This window comes from Chelonoidis abingdonii, chromosome 6 (assembly GCF_003597395.2).
Source record: "Chelonoidis abingdonii isolate Lonesome George chromosome 6, CheloAbing_2.0, whole genome shotgun sequence".
In the NCBI taxonomy this organism is placed as follows: Eukaryota; Metazoa; Chordata; order Testudines; family Testudinidae; genus Chelonoidis; species Chelonoidis abingdonii.
Genome location: NC_133774.1, coordinates 84,950,519 through 84,975,831, shown reverse-complemented (window position 1 = coordinate 84,975,831; position 25,313 = coordinate 84,950,519). Strand labels below are relative to the sequence as shown.

Genomic DNA, 25,313 nt, shown 5'->3' with positions numbered 1-25,313 from the left:
ATCAGGCTTTATGTTTGATAAGCCAAACCTTAGCCTGTTGCCTAACTGAAATATCTTTTGATCATGACCTTTGTAGTGGTAGTTGCTGAATTATGGGTTCTGTTTAAAAATGCAAGAAGTATGATAAGAACTTTTCGCCTTGAGAAGTCAATAAAAAACAAACAAACAATCTTATCATGGATTTTATTAAACAACTGTAAATATTTAAGAACCCGGGCAAAAGAGGAATTAGTGTTTCAATCAATTATATAAACAGAGATTGTGGCACATTTTTATTCTTTTGTATAAAGAAAAAAGCTTGCACGCTTCTTGGTTTTTGTTTGTTTTGTTTTCAAAGATAACACTTTTCAACAAGGTTAAGCGATAACTATTTCAATTCTTGTTGAGATAAACTATCAAAATCCCCCAAGCTGATGTTTGACTTGTATCTCTAGGATTAGCAATGGAATGTAGATGTAATATTTCAGGATGTTAATTTGTGATTCACACTTTCAATGAAGTTGACAACAGAAGACCCACTGCTATATCTGCACCAAAGTAAATTAAATACAGAGAAATCCCTGACAAAAAGCAGCATTCTTTTAGTGCACCCAAAGTTTTGTAACAAACAGCAAAGCTCTATTAAACACCTGTTGTAAAACAATCTGAGGCAACCAAGTTATGCACTTTACAGGTTCTTCTAGTAATATTTTAAAATCCCAGCAGGAGATTCTTCCCTCTGGCGAATCACTACTGACTCCAAAACATTTCCTTCATGAAGATAAAAATTTGCTCCCATATTTAAAAAAAAAAACAAAAAAAAAACACAAAAAACACACAAAAATACTCAAACCTTTTCCTTCTTTTGTTTCAACCAACATTAGAACAGAAATACTGAAGTAGGCCTCTATGCATTTTCAACTACTATAATAATATTATAGTAATTAATATTATTATTAACAACTATTAGTAATAAATGTTTGTTATTGTAAGTGAAATGGTAATTACCATCACAAGCATTCAATGCAACTCATGACTTCCTTTCTTCTTAAAAGGAAAAATAAATCCAAAAAACAAAAATTATTTTCCCTGCAAAAAACTCCAAGGTTAACTTTGGTTTGTTTTTAACACTTTGGAATTTAAAATTCTAATGTTAGGTGCCTCTCACTAATTAAACATTAAACAAAAAATTAAGATTAATAAGCTTATCAAATTGTCATTATTCCAACATTTATCAAAAGTTCACTAGATATTCACAACAGTTACTCCAATTCAACCCAGTTGTATCTTCCCCCTCATCACTTTTCCCACAGGCCTGTGGACGACAAGAGATGGACTTTGCAGCATTCGAAGGAGATTAATAAATATGGGCTCTGGTGGGCAAATGGAGGAAAACAAGTTCCATTTAAACAAAACAGCCGTTTTTTTCAGTGACCTCTGGGGATTGCAACAGTAATGTCATTGGGGGGAGGGGGGAGAGAGATTCTGTTGTAACCCAGTTTTCAAAAACAATTAGGGTTTCACAGGTGAAAACCAACATCTTGACCACCAAAAAATTGCGGAGAGCCAAGGCAGTTCCCAGAGCCTTTCTGTGATGTACCTCATGCATAGAAGGTTTCCTTAGTAAGTGGACATCTGCACTGGCTTCAATTTCCAAATGAGTCTCAAAAGCTAGCCCTTGTCTAGACTCTAATCATAGAGGAACATTGGATCATTTGTTCCACTGCAGTAGCCAGGTCTAGAGCAGGGTTCATGAACATCAAATCCCATGGCATTTCACTAACCCTCCCAATAGCATACATATATATATATATATACACATACACACACACACAGGAAATATAGAGAAATCGTATTTGGAAAGCTCCTAACAGTATAGACTCTACTGAAATACAAATAATAACCACGATCACAATAAAACAGAACCTTGTTATACCTCACAGAAGACATTTCACAAGGCAGAGAAGCAATGGCCCAACATTACCCTCAGAGACTTCCCTGAAGAGTAGAGTAGAGCAACCCCATTCACACCTATTAAAGGACACAAATGTGCCAACAGCATCTCATTGTTGAAGCCTGCATATCCAAGGCAACTAGAGGGCCAAAAGACTTAGCATGGATATCATGGATCATCTTCATCTCTCAGACGGAGATCAAGCAATACCACCAGTTCAGTTAAAGTTAAGCCCAAAACCAGGCCCCAAAATTGACTGACAGATGCCATGGAAATTTGATGACTTAGAAAAAGCCAGAGTTGCCAGGCTACCACCTTCTCAATTACTTTCCCCCAAAATGTGAAACCGGGTACAGGGCACACGTTAGCAAGACTACGAGCATAGAAAGATAATTCACTGAGCAAAAGATAGGGGGCATCTGCCATCCCTCATATTCCCAATCGGAAGATGTTGACAAGCTCCACCCACAAAGGAACCACATTTCCTCAATAACCTCCATCCTGAAAGGGATGTGAATACAAGCCCAGATATCTGTTGCCCAGATTGCCTCAGCACATCGCAGAATAACGCTAGACAAAATTCAAGCAAAGGTAACTGGTTTCCCCAGGACACCGTTTTAGCTCCATGGTGGGAGACAGCTCAGCCCACTTCAATGGAATTTTCTCCTTGAAGAAAAACAAATTCTGCACAGGAAGTAGAATTCTATAACCAAGGGGAGGCAGCCTGATTATCTAGGAAATACCTGATTCAGCACAATTCTACTGAGGGACAACTTATTCTAAAGGCTACAGAGGTAAAAATAAGCCAGTATGATCCAGTATGGTGTACCGGTAAGAAAGTGCTGACCGTACCACCAAGGCTGCTGCTGATGGCGGGCAGGCGCAGAAGGGTCAGCTGCCCCAGGGCCCGTCAATTTAAAAGGGCCCCAGGCCCCCAGCCCCGCTACCCCAGGGCTCCAGTGGTGATTTAAAGGGCCCACAGCTCCTGGCCACCGCTGTGCCTGTGGCCGGAGACCCTGGCCCTTTAAATCGCCGCCAAAGCCCTGGGCACTACAGGCTGTGCAGTGCTGAAGGGCTGGCTGGGGGATTTTGACCCCATTATTGTTTAACAGTGCGGTTAAAACAGCGATTACTTTTTTTAAGCTTGCAATTAATTGTGATTGTTTATTTTTTTTAATCGTTTGACAGCCCTGCTTAATTCTGGAAGTCAAATTTGAGACCGCAACTCTAATGGACAAGAGCTCCTCCAGAATCCCTCCTGAAATCTTGAGAGACTAAACACAAATTTCATATTGACAGCTCAAGATTTATTGGATACTTAACTGGAAAATGGAATTTTGCTATAATCTCAATGCAGAAAGGGAACTCCAAGAGCCCACACATTTAACAGGTCACAGACTTGGAATCAAAGTGAAATAAACTATTGCTTCCAAAATCAAAAGACAAAATCAGCAGTGCAGCCCAGAAGAAAACAAGTCCAAAAGACTCATCTTCTGCAACTTTTTCTTTTAACACTTTAAATCTCCTTTTCAAAATACAACTTCCTTCCACTCCTGAATATTGAATAAGGTCCATAAGACTGGCAGTTGAAAATACCTCATGATAAAATACTGTTCTTCCAATGGAGATGAAGGTATCAGGGACGCTTAAAAATCTCCCGTTGATAGATCAAACTGGAACTAAAGCCTTGTGTTTCTGGGGACGATGGCAGTTGCAGGAAGAAATATGTAGTACAAAGAGTATTTTTTAGATTCTATGTGCTATGTATATTTTGCTTTTGGCTAGGAAACTTTGGGTAACTGCTGAAGACTGCATATTAAATGGAATTTAGAAAATTATAGGATAGATTTACATGCAAGTATGCATGGTTAATTTTTTAAAAATATTACAAACTTCAGCAAAAGCATGAGAGAGAGATCACTTACAAAAAAACCTGTAAATTATATTGAATGATATGTGGCCTCTGTAGAACTGTGTTTCAGCAGGAGAAACTGACATCATTACAGCAGCTGTGGAAGCCATGCCCTATCTAGCAACAGTTGATTGACAGGACAAGCATGCTATATCTGGCTAACTAAGAATTGGCTGCCCATTTTGAGGAGGGAAGCCAGGCCATTGGAGCAGGAGGGGGGCGGGGAGCAGAGCAAAGAGGGACTGAGCCAAAATGTCAACAGCCTGATGAAGTGTGTGGGACTAAATGGCTAACTCAGCGCAATACATGCAGACTGACACTGACTCCCTTAACTCCTCACACCATCAATCACAACTCAGATGGCGTCTCTATTTACCCAGATCTGAAACATATATGGCCTTAAAGGTTGTAAATGGGGGGGAGGGGCCCGTGTTATGTTAAATCACATCTGATTTGTGAATTTAGTGCTCATGAATGGTACCAGTCTCGGATGGTGGAAAAAGTCAATCAAGCAATAAAAGGTTCACCCCCTCAGATGAGGGAGGGGCCGCAGAACCCAGAATTTAATGCATTACAGGGAACAAAAATGAAAAACAGGAATGGGGTTGCAGGTCACAGTATCAAAACAAGGAAGCCACGAGAGAAACAGACTGCTCCCACAAGGAGTTAGAGGATGCTGTGCAGAGGATCTCTGCTTGGATGCATGCATGGATGACAGATTGAAGAAGCCCCCATCCAGCTTCCTTTTCCCGGAATGATGACAGTGATGAAGACGGAAGTCCTCCATCACAAAGTACAGGTAGTGGCAGTACAAACTTCCAAACACTGTCCCACAATGTGCCTCCACCCTGACCACCTGTAAGAATATGGTTCTGTGCCTTTATACAATAAACCGTAGATCATTCTACCTAGGACGGCCAAAAATGCTGCCAACCACAATGACAGTTTATGTAATGTGGACAACAGTCCACCGGGAACTGTACCTAAATCAGCTACCCCATCTTAAACATAGAACCCTACTTCTGAAGGAAAGGCACCCAGATTATTTTGGCAAATGGTTTTAGATTTATGAGGGCAATCTCAATAAGAATGAGTTCCAGCATACAACACAGACAAGCTTTTCAAAGAGCACCCTACTGAACCTCATGGTGAATAGACACTCATATGGTTAAAGCTAGGCAGCATTACACCATGTTGTCATTACATTCGGTAGAGAAACAATAACTGAGTATAATTTAAAAACAGCTAATAGATCACAAGCTTTAATGCAGTGCTTTGCTTTCAGCTCTGCAATGCCTGAAGAGATTCTGAATTGCAAAAATAAGAGGATTCTTGTTGTCCTCCCCCAATAATTAAATATGTTACAGAGTCAAGGAACAGAACAGTGGAGAGCAATCTAGAAGATCTCGGTACCATTAAATAATCTCACTTTTATAAGGTGTTTAATATTCCAGTCCTAGAGAACAGACGTCTTTACTGTGCACTATATTCCTGCCATTCCAACCTGTCTACAAGTTCCTGTTCATGTTCTGTCTTCTTCGTTTTCCCCCTGTAGAGGGTCTCCTTCCATGAAAACATATTGCATTGGTAAATTTTACAGCAGCCTACATTTTCAGATGACATGCCTGAAGTTTAAAATATTACTTGAAAAATACTTCTTATCCTTAAAAAAAAAAAAAAAAAAAAAAAAGTGAGACATAGACCAGATGGTATGGAAGGCAAATCAAAGCAGCACAAGGGTTATTAAATTGCATCCACTTGGAACTCTTAACTGGCTGACAACCAATGTCGATGGAGTTCCAAGTAAGCCTAAACATGCAGGGATAGAGTTCTAGGCCCTGATTTAACAGCAGCAACTCAGAACAGAAAAATACCATTGTAAATTTAATGAGGAAAGATTTAATAATATAGTTTTTCACTGCAACAATAAAAAAAAGTTAGAACAAAAGTATACTTTAATACAATTTACAACTACCCCCTTGATGGGGAAAATCTGAAGACAGGACACTATCCACTGTAATCTCCTTAAACAAAGATTCTTCCCACTATAATGTGGAGTGGGAGCGAAATTTAGAAGCCCTAAAAATATGGTACTTCCTGAAATTCTCACACACGTATTTTTTCCAACAGAAGACAAAGGTGCTCAGTAAGCCTGAAAGTCAGGCCACTTTTATTTAAAAGTTTAACCCTACTACATAATCCACAGGCTTAAGGATTTCAAGAGTGTAAAAATCAGCAAGAGTTTTTCCATTGCATTCAGTAGCTGAATCAGAACATCTCATCTTTTATAGGAATAGAAAGACATAGCGTCTCCTTGTTGCTCTTCAGCTCAGATCCACAACTCTTCAGACACTGTCCACTGAGAACAGAAAAGGGGAAAAAAACAAAAACCCTCACATGAACAAATTCTCTCTTGTGTAGAGCCAAAGATTAGTGTAATTACACCACAATACATCATCAATTTGGCTACTCGTTTAAAAGTAGTTAGTTGGCTGAGAAGGTGCTTGCTCATATTCTGTAAGGGGCATCAAGACAGCCCAAGCCAGAGTGTTCCAGGGCAATTAACAGAACATAGCAGTTAGTAAGAGGGGGGGAGGACTCAAGAATAAGTACTTCTACTTTGCAACATGTAATTAAGAAATACCCTATGAAACTTAGAAAGAGAAATTAGAATTGAAGGGGGAAAGGCAAACGGGCCAGTTGAGGAGGAAAGGGAATTACAGACAGCCTGGAGAAATGATTATCAATAATATCTAACAAAACTTTTTTCCATCTTCAAAGCACTTCACAATCAATCTCCTCCTGCTGATGTTAAGGAACCATTATCCCTATTTTGCAGATGGTGAAACTGAGGCACAGGTGGCTTGCCCAAGGCTGCAGAGTCATCCAGTATCAAACCCAGTATCAGCAGTCAGGAGTTTCTGACTCACAGGGGATTTTAACAACTCTTGATTGCAACTCTTGACTGGAAAGAAAAAAAATAATAAAAAGAAAGAGACCAAAGCAATAGCCATCAGTAAGAAGTGATGAACGAAAAGATCCACGCTCTGTTTTTGATGTTTAATTTGAGGGACAAAAACAGTGACTGGTAAAAATGTCCAAAGCTGAAAGAAAGCAAGAGACAGCTGCACTAGCCCAGAGCTTTGGAAGCGGAAGAAAGGTGAGAAACTTGTATGTGTTTAATTATTTCTTTATTTATTTCTCCTAATAATCCAAGAGGCTGGGAGAGGGGGAGGCACTAAAGACTGTTTGGAACTGAACTTTTTCTTGGACTCCAAAAATTATGGATAACTTCTGCCTTTAGAAACTGTCAGACTGAGTGCTGCCTGGTGACGCCATATCCCAGAAAATAGAGACAGCTGGGAGTGAACATCTCAGAACTAGACTGGCTTTTTAAAGGGTATTGAGTGTTTGAGGATTTTCTTTTTTTTATACAAATAGCATATACCTGCCACTTGATTAATCAGTTCTTTGACTAATATACCTGTTCTCTGATATCTGTAAATCTGCTTTTGTTGTAATTTTTACAACTGTTTTATTTCAAATCTGGATGGCAAGATAAGCCACATGAGGCTTCAGGTCACACACATGCATTGCAACAAGGGAGTCTCATAAATCAAAACCCATTCCTCTTCAGCTAATCTGCTATTTTGAAATACAGTCCATCAAAAATCATGGAGATATATGAAGAAACACTCCATATATGGTCATTGACAGGAATTTAAGTTTAAATGCTAATAAGGCTCTGCAAAATAACTTACTCATCAAAAATGCCAAGACTGAAATTTGATTATGAGCTCATTGTTGAAATTTAAATATACTTTAAGATAGGAATTATTTCTCATGCCTGCTGCACTGGGGCAAGACCAAAAGCTTGATCTGGCTTTAAGCACTGTGCCCTGTATTCTCACAGTTAATAACAACCATGAAAGTGAGAGCTATTGACAACAATATATCCAACAATCAAAATTAGAGTCTATCATGTTTGGGGGTTCTACCCAGACAAGAGGTTCTGTCACCCTGTAAATGCAAGGCCTTAAATGCTCTGCTATTCTGGCTCACAGCCCAGACACCAGCAACCAAGCATGCAGTTCACTGAGTGTCTATGACAGTAGTGGGCAACCTGCAGCCCACGAGACAGTATTTACATTGACTGTCCACAGGCACAGCTGCCTGCAGCTCCCAGTGGCCGCGGTTTGCCGTTCCCAGCCAATAGGAGCTGAGGGAAGCAGCGCAGGCCAAAGGGATGAGCTGGCCGCCGCTTCCCGCAGCTCCCATTGGCTGGGAATGGCAAACCACAGCCACTGGGAGCTGCGGGCGGCCATGCCTGCAGACGGTCCATGTAAACACTGTTGCATGGCCTGCCAGTGGATTACCCTGACAGGCCGCAGGTTGCCCACCATTGGTCTATGTGCCGTGCAGCCCTGGTTCAGCACTCTACCCCAGCAGCCTCCCGTCAACACAACAGCACCACCCTGGTCTTCACCAGCCAAGATTACTACTTTCAGGGTTGACCCCAACATATTCTCAGTCCTGAATTTCCTCAAAACCATCTGCCCTGAAGAGTCGAGCCCTTTCCTAGAGCACTAAGTAATGAGATTAATTGCTCATTTAAAGAGACAAAAAGCAGAATTTACTACTTTAACTAGAGTTAATCACTTTAGTTCAAACACAGCACTGAGTTGGGTGTAGATTAAAAGGAAAACCAAAAAAAAATATTTTAAGTGAGTTCAAGTACACAGGATAAAGACAAAAATGGTTACAAGCAAACAAAAGAAAAATATGGTTTATAATGGCAAAACCCAACTTAACAATCCACAGTCTTTGTTCAAGTTAGATTTCTTACTAATCTCTCTTTTTTCCAAAATGGCTGACTTTCTGCCAGTGAGGCCCTTCCACAGATGTACAAGGTGATGGTTTCCCCTTGTCTTCCTAAGCGAAAGATAAAGATGGAGTCTTTCTCTGTTACTTATATCCCCAAAGGGATGTCTTTGTCTTACAAGTCAGGAACACCTAATTGGGATTCAGTTTCCTGTGTCTCTAACATGCAGGAACCATGTTCATTCTCCATTTCTTGAGTTGAGGAACAGGATAGTCCCCACTGGTTTAGCTTGATAGCTTTGTTTACTGCTAATACATAAAATGAGGTAAACCCACATTCTTTTGTCTAGGGCAGACTTGTTTATCATATTCTGCACAAATGTCATTGCAGTAGCGTATAGAGTATAAATACCAGGGTGCCTAGAGTCACACAATCCATTATGCAGAAAAAAAATCAGTGGGTGAAATCCTGGTTCTATTTAAGTCAATGGAAAAAAACACTTTACTTGACTTCAGTGGGATCAGGATTTTACTCTGTGTGTTTACAAAAAACTTACAATCTGAGCCAAAGTCGTAGGTAATTCTATACAAGATAAAGACGCACCATCTAAATTTTTACAAATTATCCTTCATATTAGAAAGCTTTGCTTTAAACATTACCAATGGGCCGTTAGGAGTCTTCTTTCTTTATCTTCTCATACTCTCAAATGCACAAGGTGCTCACCAGAGTTTCTACCATTTATTTTGTTCGGTCTTGTGCTGGTCTGTTCAGACTTTTGAGTGTCATGTTGATGGATTTTGCTTCTTTCTCTATTGCTCTGTGCAGTGTTTCTCTAGGTCACCCTCTTTTTCTCTTTCCAGGTGGTGTCCACAACATCACTTGACAAGAAAGTCATCATAGTGGAATCCTTAAAGTATGTCCTAAATATGTCCATCATCTTAGAATTTCTGATGTTGCAAGAAATTCTTTCCAATTGACTCTGAAGATCTGCAGCATTTGCTTTGGAATAAACTGATTTTCTTATCTTATTCTTGTGCATTTAAAATATCTTATTTTTCTAATATTTGATTGCAAGGAACTGAGCAAATGGTGAACAGTTAGACTGTAAATAAGCAAACCAAATGGTATCATCTGCATACTTCTCAATTAAATGTTAACAGAATGACAATAAAGCAGGTAAAATGGAGGACTAGTAATAGGCAATTTCAAAGGGATACAAAAAAAGCTTGAGATTAAAATCAGTCACTTTACCTTGATCCACAGCTAAAAGAATGTTATTTACTATGTTACTGATAATTCCTGGGGATGTGAGTTGGCCTAAAGTCAAACCTTATTCTCTAAAACATTCTCAGCAATGAGAAAAGTCATCTGTCAACTTTACAAGGCTCAAAATTTAACCTTTTTTTTTTATTTAGTGATATATCCTCAGATGGAGTAGATCAGTGCAACTCCGTTGATTTCAACGGAACCATACTAAGCATTAATCTACACCAGCTGAAGATCCAGCCCATATTTTTTAAAATGTCATTCTGAACCCATAAAACATACATCTTGTAAAGGAACAGCTTTCACGCTCTAGCTATGTCCATTGAGATAGAACAAAAATTGAAAACTGAAGGGTGAATTTTCTATTGTAGTCAGCAGTATAAAAAGCCATGTACCATGGTGAGTAAATGAAATGGCAGAGCAATTCTGTAAAAAGTGTGTCTGTTGCTTAGCTCTACAATAAAGGCACAACCTGACACCTGCCTCTTGTGAGCTTGTCAGAAAAATATTCCATCTCATTTTGAGCAAGTTTTGAGCAAGTTCTTCCATCAGGATATATCCAGGGTAGTCATGATTCCAGTATGCTGTAAGTACTAAAAACATTTGTACTGTAACTGGCCTCACTGCAGGGTGTTTCTGTGGTACACAAGTCCTCTGTGATGACTGGTAGTGTGCTCTGTTAGCTCAGAGATAGGCTCTGGAGGCACTCCAAACACTAGATTCTATAGACTAACCGTTGGTGAATTCCCATAAACATCTATGCTTTGAACAACAAAGAGTTGTTTTACTAGAGATGGCAAAACAGAGGGTGCAAACACCCTAGTGCTTACAGTAAACAATCAGAACAGTTCCTAATTCAGCCACAAGGTAGTCCAGTACATGAGTATAAAGGCAAGAGGGCAACCAGGTGGGATGGGAGGTGGGGAGAGGCAGTGATGGCTTGTGAACTTTGGGGCAAGTGGGGCAATTTACCAGCTTAGCAGAGAAGAGTTGGAAGGTGCTGGGAGGAAGACAGAGGCAGTGAGGGAGCTCGGAGTGATCCAAGAGAACAGGCAGTGACTCCCTGTAGAGTCTATTCCATCCCATTTCTCCTCTATCTGTGGCCAAGCTCCTGCTCCCCACAGGGAACTCCACTATCTGGGTGGCCACACTACCCAGATCCCTACATCACCAACACTCCCTAGGACTCCGGGTGGCTTCAGACCGCCTCACATCCCTCCCCAGTTTTAATTTCAGCTGCAGCACCCCAGCTCCCTCAGCAATAACCCACTGGCAAGCGCCTCCAGCTGGATCTGGCACCTGCCATCTTGAAGGACACTCTGCAGTCCAGGAGAGAAAGAGTCCACCTGGCCCAGGACCACCTCCCCTACCAGGCACTAGTATCAGGGCCCTGCTTGCACTCTGTAGCCAGGGTCCTTCAGGCAGGGGCCTATTGCCAAGGGGATCACCCTGACCTCATCCCTCCATAATCCCAGGTTCATCCTGCTCTGGGGTCTTGCCCCAGAAGCTGAAGAGTGGGGGAGGAGGGGCAGAGAGCACCCTCAGCTGCAGAGCCTGGGGCACACACTGCACAGGGATACATAGTGTGGCTAAGGAGAGCAGGGAGACTGGGGGGCCAACCCTACACCTCCACCTCTTTGCCTCTGGTACAAATGTAACAATTTCAGTGTAACTCCTCCAAGTTACTCTCCTACCTACTGCCTGCTTCTGTATCTTCCTGCTGCAGCTACTGATTGCCTTCTGCCAGCAACAGGGTGAATTTGTTTGGCTCTCTGCCTTCCAGTCCCAGCGCTTAGGCTACAGTTCATAGTTTTGTGCAGCCTCTGGCTATCTCCTGAGCCTAGAACTCTCTTCCCTAAGATCCTACTTCCTTTTCTCATTCACTGGGGATTATGGAGCCCTCTACTGGCAGGATGTTGAGTGAGGAAGTTGATGTGCTCAATAACTAGCTAGTACAGGGTTTTCAACCTCTTTTTCATTTGCAACCCCCTAAAAAATTTCAAATGGAGGTGAAGACTCCTTTAGAAACCTTAGTCATAGTCTGTGGACCCTTAGGGGTGTGCAGACCACAGACTGAAAACCACTGAGCTAGTAGATTCTATTGCTTTTCTAGAGATGGAAGTTAGAATTACCAGCATTGTTCTGTTTTCAGGAAAAAAAAAAAAAAAAAAAAAAAATCAGTACCACAATGCTTTTCCCTGAACTGCTTGACTTGAAGCAATTAGGTCAGGGACATACTAACTACTAGCAACTATCACAGTCTTAAAAAAATTCAGCTTTAACAACCATTCCAATACAACTATAATTACAATTTTTTCATTATTTTCTAATTGTTTTTATTTCTTTTCTTTTCTTTTTGTTAAAAACAGATTTAAAAGAGCAGTTCAGTGGCTGAGCCATTTTAGAATTATTTCAAGTATCAAGGGGTAGCCATGTTAGTCTGTATCCATAAAAACATCAAGGAATCCAGTGGCACCTTAAAGACTAACATTTATTTGGGCATTAGCTTTCATGGATAAGAAAGCTCACTTCTTCAGGTTTTTTACCCACAAAAGCTTATGCCCAAATAAATCTGTTAGTCTTTAAGGTGCCACCAGACTCCTTGTTGTTTTAGAATGATTGTTGATTTTAACTCTATTTATGAGTAGGCCTAATTTTGCTCTAGTATTTTGGTTTTCCCCCAATAAAGTAGTTTATCAGTTGTTAGCATTACTTTATTCTGCAGGCATAAAAACTCTGGATGTCTGTGGCTGGATCCCTCTCTCCTTTTTCATTCCCAGTACTACATTTCCATTACCAGTGCATCAGTCCTGGTCAAGATAATGTAACGGTTAATATAGGACCCGATTAATAAAGAATTACAGTAATATAATCAATGTCAATCAACATAGGTTTATGAAAAATAGATCCTGCCAACCTAACTTCATCTTTTTTTGATAAGATTACAAGTTTGTTTGAGAAAAATAATAATGTTGACATAACAGACTTATGTAAGGCATGTGATTTGGTACCCCACAACATTTTGACTGAAAACCTAAAAGGATATAAATAGCAACTATGTGGGTGAAACCAGACAATCACTATGATCTCGAATGAACTCACACAGGAAAATGATAAAAGACAAACACCACATCATCTGCGGGTGAACACTTGTCACAAAACAATCACTCTGTATCTAGCCTATATCCATCCTCAAAAAGAAACTTGCATAACACTTTCAAAAGATGAGCCTGGGAGCTTAAATTCATTACTCTGCTAGACATTAAAAATCATGGACTGAACAGAAACACTGGATTTGTGTCTTATTACAACAATCTGTAACTCAGGGCTTGGCTACATTGGCATTTTACAGCGCTGCAACTTTCGCGCTCAGGGGTGTGAAAAAACACCCCCCTGAGCGCTGCAAGATGCAGCGCTGTAAAGTGTCAGTGCAACCAGGGCGGCAGCACTGGGAGCTCGGCTCCCAGCGCTACACACTACACCCGTAAGGGATGTGGTTTACAAGCAGCGCTGGGAGACCTCTCTCCCAGCGCTGCGGCTCTGACTACACTCACACTACACTCACACTTCAAAGTGCTGCCGGGGCAGCGGTTTGAAATTTCTAATGTAGCCAAGCCCTCACTAAGAGTCTCCCCAGCTGCTTTTCCCCACCCCTTCCTTTCCTCCCTGTGACTGGAGGGGTGTTAATGGGCCACTTCACCTTGAATAGTCCCTTGAAATGTGTTAACTACTTATGCTAAACAATCTCTTCTACCTTGTATTTAGGTGCGATACTCTGAGTACGTTTCCCAGGCCTTGTCTACACCACCACTTTACAGCGCTGAAACTTTCTCGCCCAAGGATGTGCAAAACCACCCCCCTGAGCGATGCAAGTTTCAGCACTGTCAAGTGGCAGTGTAGACAGTGCACCAGTGCTGTGAGCCACGTTTCTAGTGCTGGTAGCTACTCCCATCGTGGAGGTGGTGTTTTTGCAAAGCTGGGAGAGCGCTGGTGCCGCAACTACACAGCCATGTTAAAGCACTGCCATGGCAGCGCTTTAATATTGGTAGCGAAGACATACCCAGAGCTCTTCTTCAGGTCTGGGGGTATGCTCGAAATCTTGTCTCTCTCACTAACAGAAGTTGGTCCAATAAAAGATTATTACCACACCCACCTTGTCTCTATAAAATAAACATGGCACACATTAAATGAATTAAAAGCTGGTTAACAGATAGGTCTCAAAATGTAATTGTAAATGGGGAATTATCATCAAGCAGGTATGTTTCTAGTGGGTCCTGCAGGGAACAGTTTTTGGCCCTAAGCTACATAAAATTTTTATCAATGATCTAGAAGAAAACATAAAACCATTGCTAATAAAGTTTGCAGTGATACAAGACTTGGAGTAAATAATGAAAAACACAGGTTACTAATACAGAGCGATCCAGATTGGTTGGTAAGATAGGTACAAGCAAAACAATATGCATTTTAATACATATAAATATAAACAAATAGATCTAGGAGCAAAGAATATAGGCCATCCATACAGGATGGGGGACTCTCTCCTGGGAAACCAGTGACTCTGAAAAAGATTTTGGGGAAGGAGTGAATAGTCAACTGAACATAAGCTCCCAGTGCGACGCTGTGGCCAAAAGGGCTACCGTGATCCTAGGATTCATTAACAGAGGAATCTCAAATAGGAGTAGACAGATTATTTTACCTCTGAGACCACTGCTGAAGCACTATGTGAAGTTCTGGTGCCTACAATTCAAGGAGGATGTTAATAAATTGGAGAGAGTTTAGAGAAGAGCCACAAAAATGATTAAAGGATTAGAAAACTATAGCAGCAGTTCTCAAACTGTGGGTCGGGACCCCGCTTTAAAGGGGTCGCCAGGGATGGCTTAGACTTGCTGTGGCTCAGGGCTGAAGCCCTGGATGGTGGGGCTCAGGTTACAGGCCCCCTGCTTGGGGTTGAAGATCTTGGGCTTCGGCTCTGGACCCCCTGCCCAGGGTGGTGGAACTCGGGCTTTGGCTTTGCCCGCCCGCAGGACGAGGTGGCTCAGACAGGCTCAGGCTTCAGTTCCCCCTCCTAGGGTTGTGTAGTAATTTTTGTTGTCAAAAGGGGGTCGCGGTGCAATGAAGCTTGAGAACCCCTGCCTTATAGCAATTGAGCTTCTTGAGTTCATCCATTTAACTTAACAAAGAAAAAGTTAAATGGTGACTTGGGGTATGTTTACATGGCAATGACCCACAACACAAGTGCTGCTGGCCAGGGTCAGGAGATTCAGTCTTGGATTGCAGGGCTATAAAGTTGCAGTATAGACATCCAGGCTCAGGCTCGAGTCCAGGCTCCGAGACCTCACAATGAGGGAAAGCGTCTCACAGCCTGGACTCCAGCCCAAGCCTTAATGCCTACTCTGCATTTTTAGCCCCGCAGCCCAATCCCCACCAGCCTGAGTCAGCTGACCTGGCACTCAGACTCAGTGCTGCAGGTTTTTTAGTGTAGTGTAGACAAACCCTTGATTTCAATCTACATGGGTAACAAATATTTGATAATGACCTCTTCAACCTGGCAGAGAAAGGTATAACAGTCGAACAATGGGAAGCTGAAACTAGACTAATTCAGACTGGAAATAAGGAGTAAATTTTAACAGTAAGGATAATTCACCATTGGAACAATTTACCACAGGATGTGATAAAGTCTCCATTACTGGCCATTTTTAAATCAAGATTCAATGTTTACTAAAAGTATGCTCTATGAATTATTTTGGGGACATTATCTGCTCTGTGTCACGCACGAGATCAAACTAGATTATCACAATGATCCCTTCTGGCCTTGGAATCTATTGACCCTCATTAAGAAGTGTAGTGCTACAAGGTTTAAATGCATCAAGATTTTTTTAAATTTCTCACTTCCCGTGATCAAAAATTCATGAAATAAAGTCAGCATGATCTGCACCAGATATTTTTTTTTCTTCTTCCCTCTAAGTTAAAACAACAGGAACTTCTTGTTCAGGATTTTTATTTTAGCATTTTGGTTGGTTCTACTCTCTTTTTGTAACTCTTACAGGCTCTTCCGTTAACATATTATTAGCCTATGCACGCACATAAGACGCTACCTTATATCAAATAATGCTTAAATAGGCCCCACATTTCCCTTGCTATATTTAAGTGTAAGGTTATTTGCAAAATTTGTCAAAGGAAATTAGAAGATTCATGACCTTCCAACATTATCCTCTGCCTAAGTCATTAACAGTATTAAAGTCTCTGGGGGTCACTTACAGTTTTATTAATATTATTAACTTTTTTCCTACTTATCGAATGCATGCAATGGTTTCTATAACAGCTATACAGTTGCCAATCTCAGTTCTGGTATTTCTTTTGGCTTTTTTCTTTACTACCATTATTATTTATTGGTACATTCATCTGACGAAGTGGGTATGCACCCACAAAAGCTCATGATCCAAAATGTCTGTTAGTCTATAAGGTGCCACAGGATTCTCTGCTGCTATATCCATGTAGTACGGCACTTACGTCGGCAGGACAAGGCTGCCATATGTACGCTGACATAATTAGGTCAGCCTAAACTACCTCACACTGACCTAACTGTGTAGTGTAGACCAGGCCATATTTAAACCAAATCTCAGCTCTGGTATACACATTGCTAGGTTGTCAGGAGAATTCTTCCATCAACCTAGCTACCAGCTCTCAAGGGTGTGCATTTACTAAGGTGTGTCGCTGTAGCAAATAGCTACATTACAGTACTACCACACAGGATTTGAAGGTTTAATTCTGCCCCCTAGACCCTGGGGGGGGAGGAGAAAGCACCCCTGACCGCCCCCGAGACCCTCTGCCCCTTATGGAACCCCTTGGCCCTGGCCTGGCCCGGCACCCTTAACACGCTGCTCGGAGCAGCGTGTCAGAGCTTTACTGATTGTATGCGAACCCATGTTATATTAGGTCACATTATATCAGTGTAGCGGTATAATACAAAAATATCCTTCCCCAACAATCCAGACGATTGGGACATGATTTCTCAAGATCTCATTGCATACTGGACTGAGAAAGGCCCATAGAAATGGCAGAATCTAGATGCTGACTTTTATTGACAAAGCAAGAGTACACCAATCAGAATTCTTATCTGACCAAATCAATGTTTGAATATGTGAAGCCTAACAAACAGTTTGGCAAGTGAGAATGGCTCATCTATTCACCTTCCAAAAAGAAAGTATACTGTTTTTATTGCTGCCTGTTTTCTGATACCAAAAAGTGCAGAATGTTCAGTGAAGGTTTCAGTGATTGGAAGAATACTGCATACATTACCAATCATGCAATGAGTGAGCAGCATATGTTGTCCATTAGCAACTACCATGCCCAAAAGAAAGTTAGTGGCAGAATTGAAACCCAGCTGGAAAACCAGTTTTTGGAAGCGTGTGCTTATTGGAAGAACATCCTCATACGCGTAGTTGAAACCACAGTTTTTCTTGCTGTGCGCAGTCTGCCATTCCGTGGTTCATATGAGACTGTTAGATCGAAACTCAACGGCAATTACCTTGGCATTCTAAAGCTAATCACTAAATTTGACCCTTTCTTAGCTCACCACATCAATGAACAAGCAAATCATAGAAAAGGCCACACATCATATCTATGTGATGAATTCATTGCACTGCTGGCAAAGACGACACTATCAGCCATTGTAGATGAGATCAAAGATGTGGGATATTTTTCAGTGTCCATCACCTCAACAGTGGATGTCACATATAGATCAGCTGACTGTCATTGTGCATAATGTGCTACCCAGAGGACCAGTTGAGCATTTCATGACCTTCATAAACGGGTCATAAACATCATCATCCACAGAGGGGAGAAACTTGCCTCATACCTACATAATTTTCTCACCGAAAATGGGATTGACATCAGCCTTTGTCATGGCCAAAGCTATGACAATGCAAGTAATACGAGCGGCAAACATTCCAGGATGCAGGCAAAGAAAAAAAAAAAAGAGCGCAATGCTTTGATTGACTACATACCATGTGCTGTTCGCTCACTCAACCTTTGTTGGCCAGTCTGCCCCGGATTGTTGTGTTGAAGCAGTTTGTATTTGTCCAAGAATTGTACAATTTCTTCAGTTGATGCAATCAAATGCAGCAAAAGACAGAACACATGCGATGATGCAACTGCCCACTCACTCAGTGACAAGAAGACTTTCAGAGTTAATACCTTCATCACAATCATCGACAAACTGAAGAGTTCATTAGAACACCAGATCGAGGCTTATGAAAAATTTGAAAAAAACGTTAGTGTGTTGACAATTTTTTCACCTAATATTTCAAGTTCTGAAGTCAGTGAAGGTATCAAAGTCTGTGTCAGAAGTACCCAGATGATCTCCCAGTAGATTTTGCTAAAGAATTTCTTCAGTTTGTTGAATTCACATCACTCTCAGATATAGGGAGAAAAGATGATGAAAGCAAATCTATTTGGATGTACCGAGTTATCACTGAATCCAATGTGATAGAACGTTTCCCAAATGATGTAACTGCATTATGGCTGTTTGTGTCATTAACGATCACTAACTGTAGTGGAGAACGTTCCTTCTGCTCTAACAAGGGTCAAAAATGCCCTCTGATCCACGACTCAAGAGGCTCTCAGTGCTTTGTCCCTGATGAGCACTGAGAATGAAACAGTCTTTGAGTTACGATGACATCATTCATGACTTTGTCACAGCTAAAGCTAGGGGGAAAATGTGTTTGTTTGAAGAATTGAGTGTAATGAGAATAGAATAAACTTGTTAATTTTAGATAATATATAAATATGTATGTAGAAAAATGTTTGATGACATCATAATTTTTTTTGCAATATGTAATTCATACTTAGGCCCTTCTCTCCCATTAGCCCCTCATAACTTTAATCCAACCCTGGGCAAAGGTACATTACTTGCAGCACTAATAATACAGGACCAGATGTATCAGATGTTAACTACAGGTGATAAGTAGTTTACAGGCAAAATATGAATTTAAAAGATATTTATGGAGTCATGTTTTTCAAGTTCAGTTCAATGGGGGTGGGAGGGGGTTGTCAGGAACAAATTTCTGTCAGAAATGATTCCTGTGTCCCAAAGTTTGAAAAAGGTCCACGTTCAAACAAATGCACTTTCCTCCCCAGGGTCAGATCTTGTGAATCTACAAGCAAGGTTTAGCTTCAGGGCCATTCTCACCACTTTGCTGGCTCACTGAAGCTGGAAATTGAATAATCTCTCATCTCTATTGCAAAAACAGAACTTTGTCTCAGGAAAAAAAAGAAAATTTCCCCTTTAAGTCTAAGCTATAATTAAATGAGCCAAAATATAAAATAAAATTGATCTATTTACCAGTAACTGGAGGAACTGCACTACAGAAAGTAGGAGGTCACTACCTGCCAGAGTCAGACAGAAACAGGAATTACAAGAAAATAGCTGAGTTCCAGTTCAGGTGGAAAAAACTATCGTACAGCCTCTCTCAGAGAAACCAATGAAAAATCACTTCTGCTTATTAACGCCCAGCTAATTAATGACACAGGTGAAATACCGTGCAAGTTCCTCCACATGATATATTACAATAAACAGTACTCAAAATTCAATATATCATAGAATAGCGGTCTGATAAAGTTTGCCAATATACATAAAGGGAGAGGAAAGTTTGCAAAAAGTTTCTACAGGCCACTCATAGATGTGAACAATATTTAGAGAAACCACTGCTGGTTCACAGATATAACTGCAATTCAAACCAAGATTAATTTTCTATACTTTTGCTGGCAAGTCAAAAAACCTCTCACTATTTACACACAACAAACTCTCTGAGGAAGAGACCATCTTTTCATTACGAGTAGATACAATGCCTAGCACAATAAGACCCCTGTTTCTAACTAGGCCTTCGGTACTACCATAATACAAAATAACAACAGTCACTAGACAAAGATGAAAGAAACATACTGTTGGTATCACAAATGTCACTTCACCATCAACATCCAAAAACACAAAAAAACCCTACCACCACTAGCAGTCTATCAGAAATGCTAACTGTAAGCCAACATTTCTGGTCCATTATAAGTCAAAACTCATGTCAGTCAGTCAATGGGAGCTTTGTCAGAGAAAGGAGTTCAAGAATGGGCCCTTATTTTCAAATACTTTTCGGAGTTTATATACAGCATAAAGGTATGAATTTAAATTGTTCTGTAAATCAGAAACTTTGCTCCCTGGGACAGCCTTGTGCATTACTCATCTAACTGAAATGGTTTCAGCCTTTCCTATTGCAAAGATCAGCTTACAATAGTTCTGAGCAGTTTCCAGAAATTTAACTGATTTAAGTGGTTCTAAAAGATTAAAATTATATGCAATAGTTTTAACATATAATCTGAAAGTGTATTTTATTTGCTAAACAGCCAACTTTTTGCCCTACTCCAGAGACTAAACTCACCGCAGAGTAGAGAAATTTTACCACTTCATAAATATCTTGTGAACAGCTAAACTATGACCTAGGCAGGATACTTCATCACAAAACAGAACGTTAAATCAACTGAACTCATTTTTGTTAAAAAGGCAATGTAAACCATAGCCCTTGCACAGTAAAAAAAAAAATCCCCTATGCAGGGAGGAACGATGACTAAGTTGTAAAAATGAAAGCACTGGTCTTTTACCCCTGGGACGTATGGTTCCAGTCCAAATTACATTTTTAAATTAAAGACATTTGGTAGTCTCAATTCTTAGCCTATTTTGAACATTCACCCAAATCACAAAATCGCCACACATTTCAGTATAACTTGGCAGTCCCTGCACAGAAAAGCGCAAGTCTGACCTAACAGACTCAATTGCCAAAGATAGTGGGCTTGCTAGTTCAAAGATAAAAGTCACTGGGAGAAAAGTATGAAGAAACTCATACAGAATGCACATATTATATGTACTACAAAGAGAAAGGCGTTCAGAATTTTCACTTTTTCATAACCAACAGTATTAATTTACAGAAAAAAAGAACGCTGACTTCTCTCAAATGGTTAAAAGACAACCCCATTACTTTTACTGTAGCACTGTAACTCTCAAAATAAAATAGACAAATTCATCTCTCCATCACTGTTTCAAATGTAACCATCTGACAGTTGTTCAGTGACTTGAGGTGCCTACCCATCACAAGAGCCACCACAACAAGTTGCAGGTGGATCAAGATTTGGACACAAACTCCAATCTCTTCTAATCCTTAGGGCAGGGCCCGCACTGGTGGAGATGCAATACTGACAGTGCTATGCCCATTGACTGTGGCAAATTAAGAATCTAGAGTTGTAGGCAATTGAGAGAAAAGGGCCAGAATGAAATTGAGTGTGGGCAGAGAAAACATACCTAACAGGATGGAAATAGAAAATTTGTAAAGAGAAGGGAGAAGTTAGAATGAAGGAGCAGGACGTACAAAGATGGGGGTTAAAGGAGATGGACAGGGAAGGAGAGAATGCATGATACATGGCAAACATTAATGAAATGCATATTTTTATAGTATTAACTGGTTTTAGTTCTAAGCTTGAACATTTATTTAAAATAGTCTATGGACTCAAGTTTGCTATGATGATGAAGTTGTATGTTCTGAATTGTGCAGTAATGCTAATTAACTAAATGGTCATGTCACATATTTAGCCACACAGTCAAGGATTTCTAAGCACTTTATCCCACAGTAGAGAGGAACAAGAAAACATAAGCCACTAAGGATTCTGGTTAATCCCCTAAAATGTTGTAAACATGCATTACTTTAAAAAAAAAATAAAGTAAATAAGTAAAATTAAGAGACCAAGTTTTGAAAAAATTCTCAGTAAACCTAATCTGAGCCCAGAAAAAAAAAAAAGGGGGGGGGCAAAACCTTTACCATTTAGTAGTTCTGTCTTACCTCTGCCTTGCAAAACAATTAATTTCCTTCTCTGGTTAGAAGCTATGATGATATACTGTACTTCATTACAGAAAAGCAACTAATTTAAGCAGAACTCACAGGAGCATAGAATAATGAGAGTTTCTACTATAGGGTGGATTTATGGTCTTGGGGCCAGACGTTGACACTTGGCTCCTGGCTTGCACTGAGGGATGGTGTGGAGCCAAGTCATCCCAAAGGGAGCTGAGGGAGAGATTGGTCGTAAGGAGGAACAATCCCTCCCATAACTCTCTGGCACATAGTTGGAGCAGTCAGCCTGCAAAGTCTGTATATCCATGTTGCCTAAAGTGTGGGTGGCATCCCTCAACAGTGAGAGAGTAGTGCACAAATGACTAGTCAGGCAAGGGGTGCAGACAGACCTCAATTCTTCCCCAGGGTCTCAACCCCCCCACACTTTTTTTTTCTTTTTAAGTCTTTAGCTGTTATGGTTACCAAAAAAAAAAAACCACCACCACCACCACCTCAGATTGTTAAGCAAGTGTAACAGATTCAAAGACGCTTTACTGAGATTGCAGAGGGCCTAAAATCATAGCTCTGAGGTATGAACTGCCCCATTCATTTCAATAGGTGGTACTCCTCCAGAGTAATCTGGACCTCCAGGCAGGGCCGGCTCTAGCAATTTTGCCGCCCCAAGTACGGCGGCACGCCGCGGGGGGCGCTCTGCCGCTTGCCGGTCCCGCAGCTCCGGTGGACCTCCCGCAGGCGTTTCTGCAGACGGTCAGCTGGTCCCGCGGCTGCGGTGGAGCTGCCACAGGCGTGTCTGCCTGAGGTCCACCAGAGCCACAGGAGCAGCAGACCATCCACAGCCACACCTGCGGCAGCTCCACCGGACCCGCCTGCCGCCCTCCCAGCAACCGGCACAGCGCCCCCCGCGGCGTGCCGCCCCAAGCACGTGCTTTGCATGCTGTGGCCTGGAGCCAGCCCTGCCTCCAGGAATGCACAGAGAGTGTAGTCCCTGAGCTCTCCGAAGTTCTCAGAATTGTTCCTTGCCCTTGGACAGGGCACAATGATATAGGAAAGAATCAGTCCTGGAACTTTCACTCCCTCTCCCTACACAAGGGCCAGGGGAGTCCGGTCCTTTTTGAGTAAGACCACATTCAGAATAATTTCTGTATGGCAAATCCATTGCCTACTATTGAAGTAGATTTGCCATATCACTTCAATGAGAAGTGCAAGTTTTCTCCAAAAAAATGACATGACATGATCAGAAATTATCTAGAATAGATAGAACATTCATAAGACATTTTTCAGCTAACATTTTTAGAAATTCAGGCACACTGTCTGCAACAGCAATTACTACAGATTCCCCATTCCATAAAATTGTTCATTCATCAGCACCCCATTCCTAACTTTGTGAATGATCCCCAGAATCTCTCTCTCTGATGCCCCTATGGGCATCAATTAAAATGTTTTAGTAATATTATGATCAACTCATTTCTTTATATCTTAATTATGTTGGAAGGTTTTGTAAAAATGTCTAATCTATATACCGTAAATTTTTTAAAAATAAATCATGAAACTCTAGCTAGTTTGACATACTTAAAGTATTAGGATTTAAAGAGATTCAGTAAGTCTTCCACATGCACTATGCTGACAAAAATAGGATAAGGCAAATGAGACAGGAGCCTCAGAAGGTTCTACAGGTTGGACAAGTATCCAAAAATTCGCATATTAAATGTCCAAATCAACTGAGTCTGCAAAACTGGATTATAAGTCTAGCAAGAACAGACACAGTTTTTCCAAGACATCTAGTACCACTTCTGGTCTGGCTGGAAATACCTCAAGATTATTCACCCTTGCAGCATTAAATTGCTTCCAGCCAGAATTAGGAAGTGCAGTTATTAAAAAAAATTAAAACAGCAAAGTTAGCCTCAAATAGGTTTGGTTCAGATCCTTTTCAAGCTTGTAATTTTATCCAAGCCAGATCACCTATCCCTATGCAAGGGATTTTGGTCAAAGAGACAAGAATTTGCCGTCAGCCACCATAGTAACTACAGAATATCTTAAATTTTCAAGGTCTCAAATAGCAGCAACTTCAGCTATCAGGGTTCCCAGGGTATGCTAGGCGATGTCTTTATTTCCTGTTCCCCAGTAAAGGTATTCCCCACAAGGTTAGTATGTTTTTGGCTTGTCAAAAGATTCTTATTGATTCTTCAGCTTTATTTTAAAACATCCCTTCAAAACAATGCACGTATGGTCTACATCACTTCTTCCAACACACTGTCTTAATACTTATGGGGTAATTATGGATAGACGCCTTTTTCCTTGATACTTTGAATTCAGATTTACCTTAATATATATATTCCAACTGCTTAATTATATTTAAAATACAAAATTAATGTTTTAGTAGGAAGGTATAAACTTCCTCTAGCTTTTTATCTCTAGCCTATATACCATTTTTATGTCATAACAATAATTATGGCAGAAGACTCTCCTACCTGACACATTCAGTTTAAAAATGATCATTCATTTTTACCTACTGTGATACAAGGCTTAGGATGAATGTCCTAAAACTCAGCTAAGCAGCATTTGCTGGAGTTTACAATCCAAGGGGGTTTTTGAGGTTCATTACCTTCCTCATTCTGGTAACATTTGTCTTTAACCAACAATTACCTAGAAGTTAGCCTCAAGACAGGACACTTGTGGGGCCAATGATGTCCTATGTGGACATTACGGACGAAGCTCAGGAGCGTAAGATTTACAGACATTTGAATCCTAAGTGGCAATCAACTGTGAGAATATCCTGAAAAGGTGTGTAACAAAATCAAGCCCAAGCAATTAGAAAACATAAGGCACAAACAAAAATACTCTCTCTCTCTTAGGTTGTTTTAAGTATAAGATAAAGGAGAATATGTAATTTTATTTTAAAATTTATTTGAAAGTCCCAATTCAAGTTTTGTTATTGAGATAGGTTATAAATTAGAACCGCACAGATAAGAGATTACTACTTGTAACCTACTCGTAACGCTTCTAAGGCCTTGTCTATATTAGGTAGTTTTGTTGACAAAAGTCAGGTTTCGCTGACAAAACAGTGAAGGTGTACACACTGAAATGCTTCTGCTGCTGATGTAACTCCCCTGCTATGCTGACATACTAAAATGTGGATGTCCAAACTATGGCTCGCAAGCCGCACGGGGCTCTTTAACGTTAAAGTGCAGCTCTCGGAGCTCTGCCCCTCACCCACCTACCAGACTGGGAGAATGGGGGAGCTCTGGGCTTCTACCCTGAAGCAGGGTGGTGGGGCTGGGAGCTTCTGCCAAAGATAACTGTCCTACTAAGAGTTGAGGGAACAATTTAAAGGTTCATCTCCCCCAACAGCTTGAGTCACACATCCCAGGCATGCCGCCCCCCATACCCTCAGCAACTCCTCTCTACAGCTCCCACGTGTTAGCTCCACCTGGAGAGGCAATGGCAACGAGCTGGGAGACGCAGGGAGGGGCCACTGTTTTAGCTCCACAAGGAGAG

The 25,313-nt window shown here is 40.8% G+C and overlaps 1 protein-coding gene across 1 annotated transcript in view; it reads right to left on the bottom strand.

The window, feature by feature from the left end:
* ROR2 (receptor tyrosine kinase like orphan receptor 2) overlaps window positions 1–25,313 on the bottom strand; it is a 217,931-nt gene that overhangs the window by 181,455 nt on the left and 11,163 nt on the right. The gene's annotated exons all lie outside the window — the stretch shown is intronic.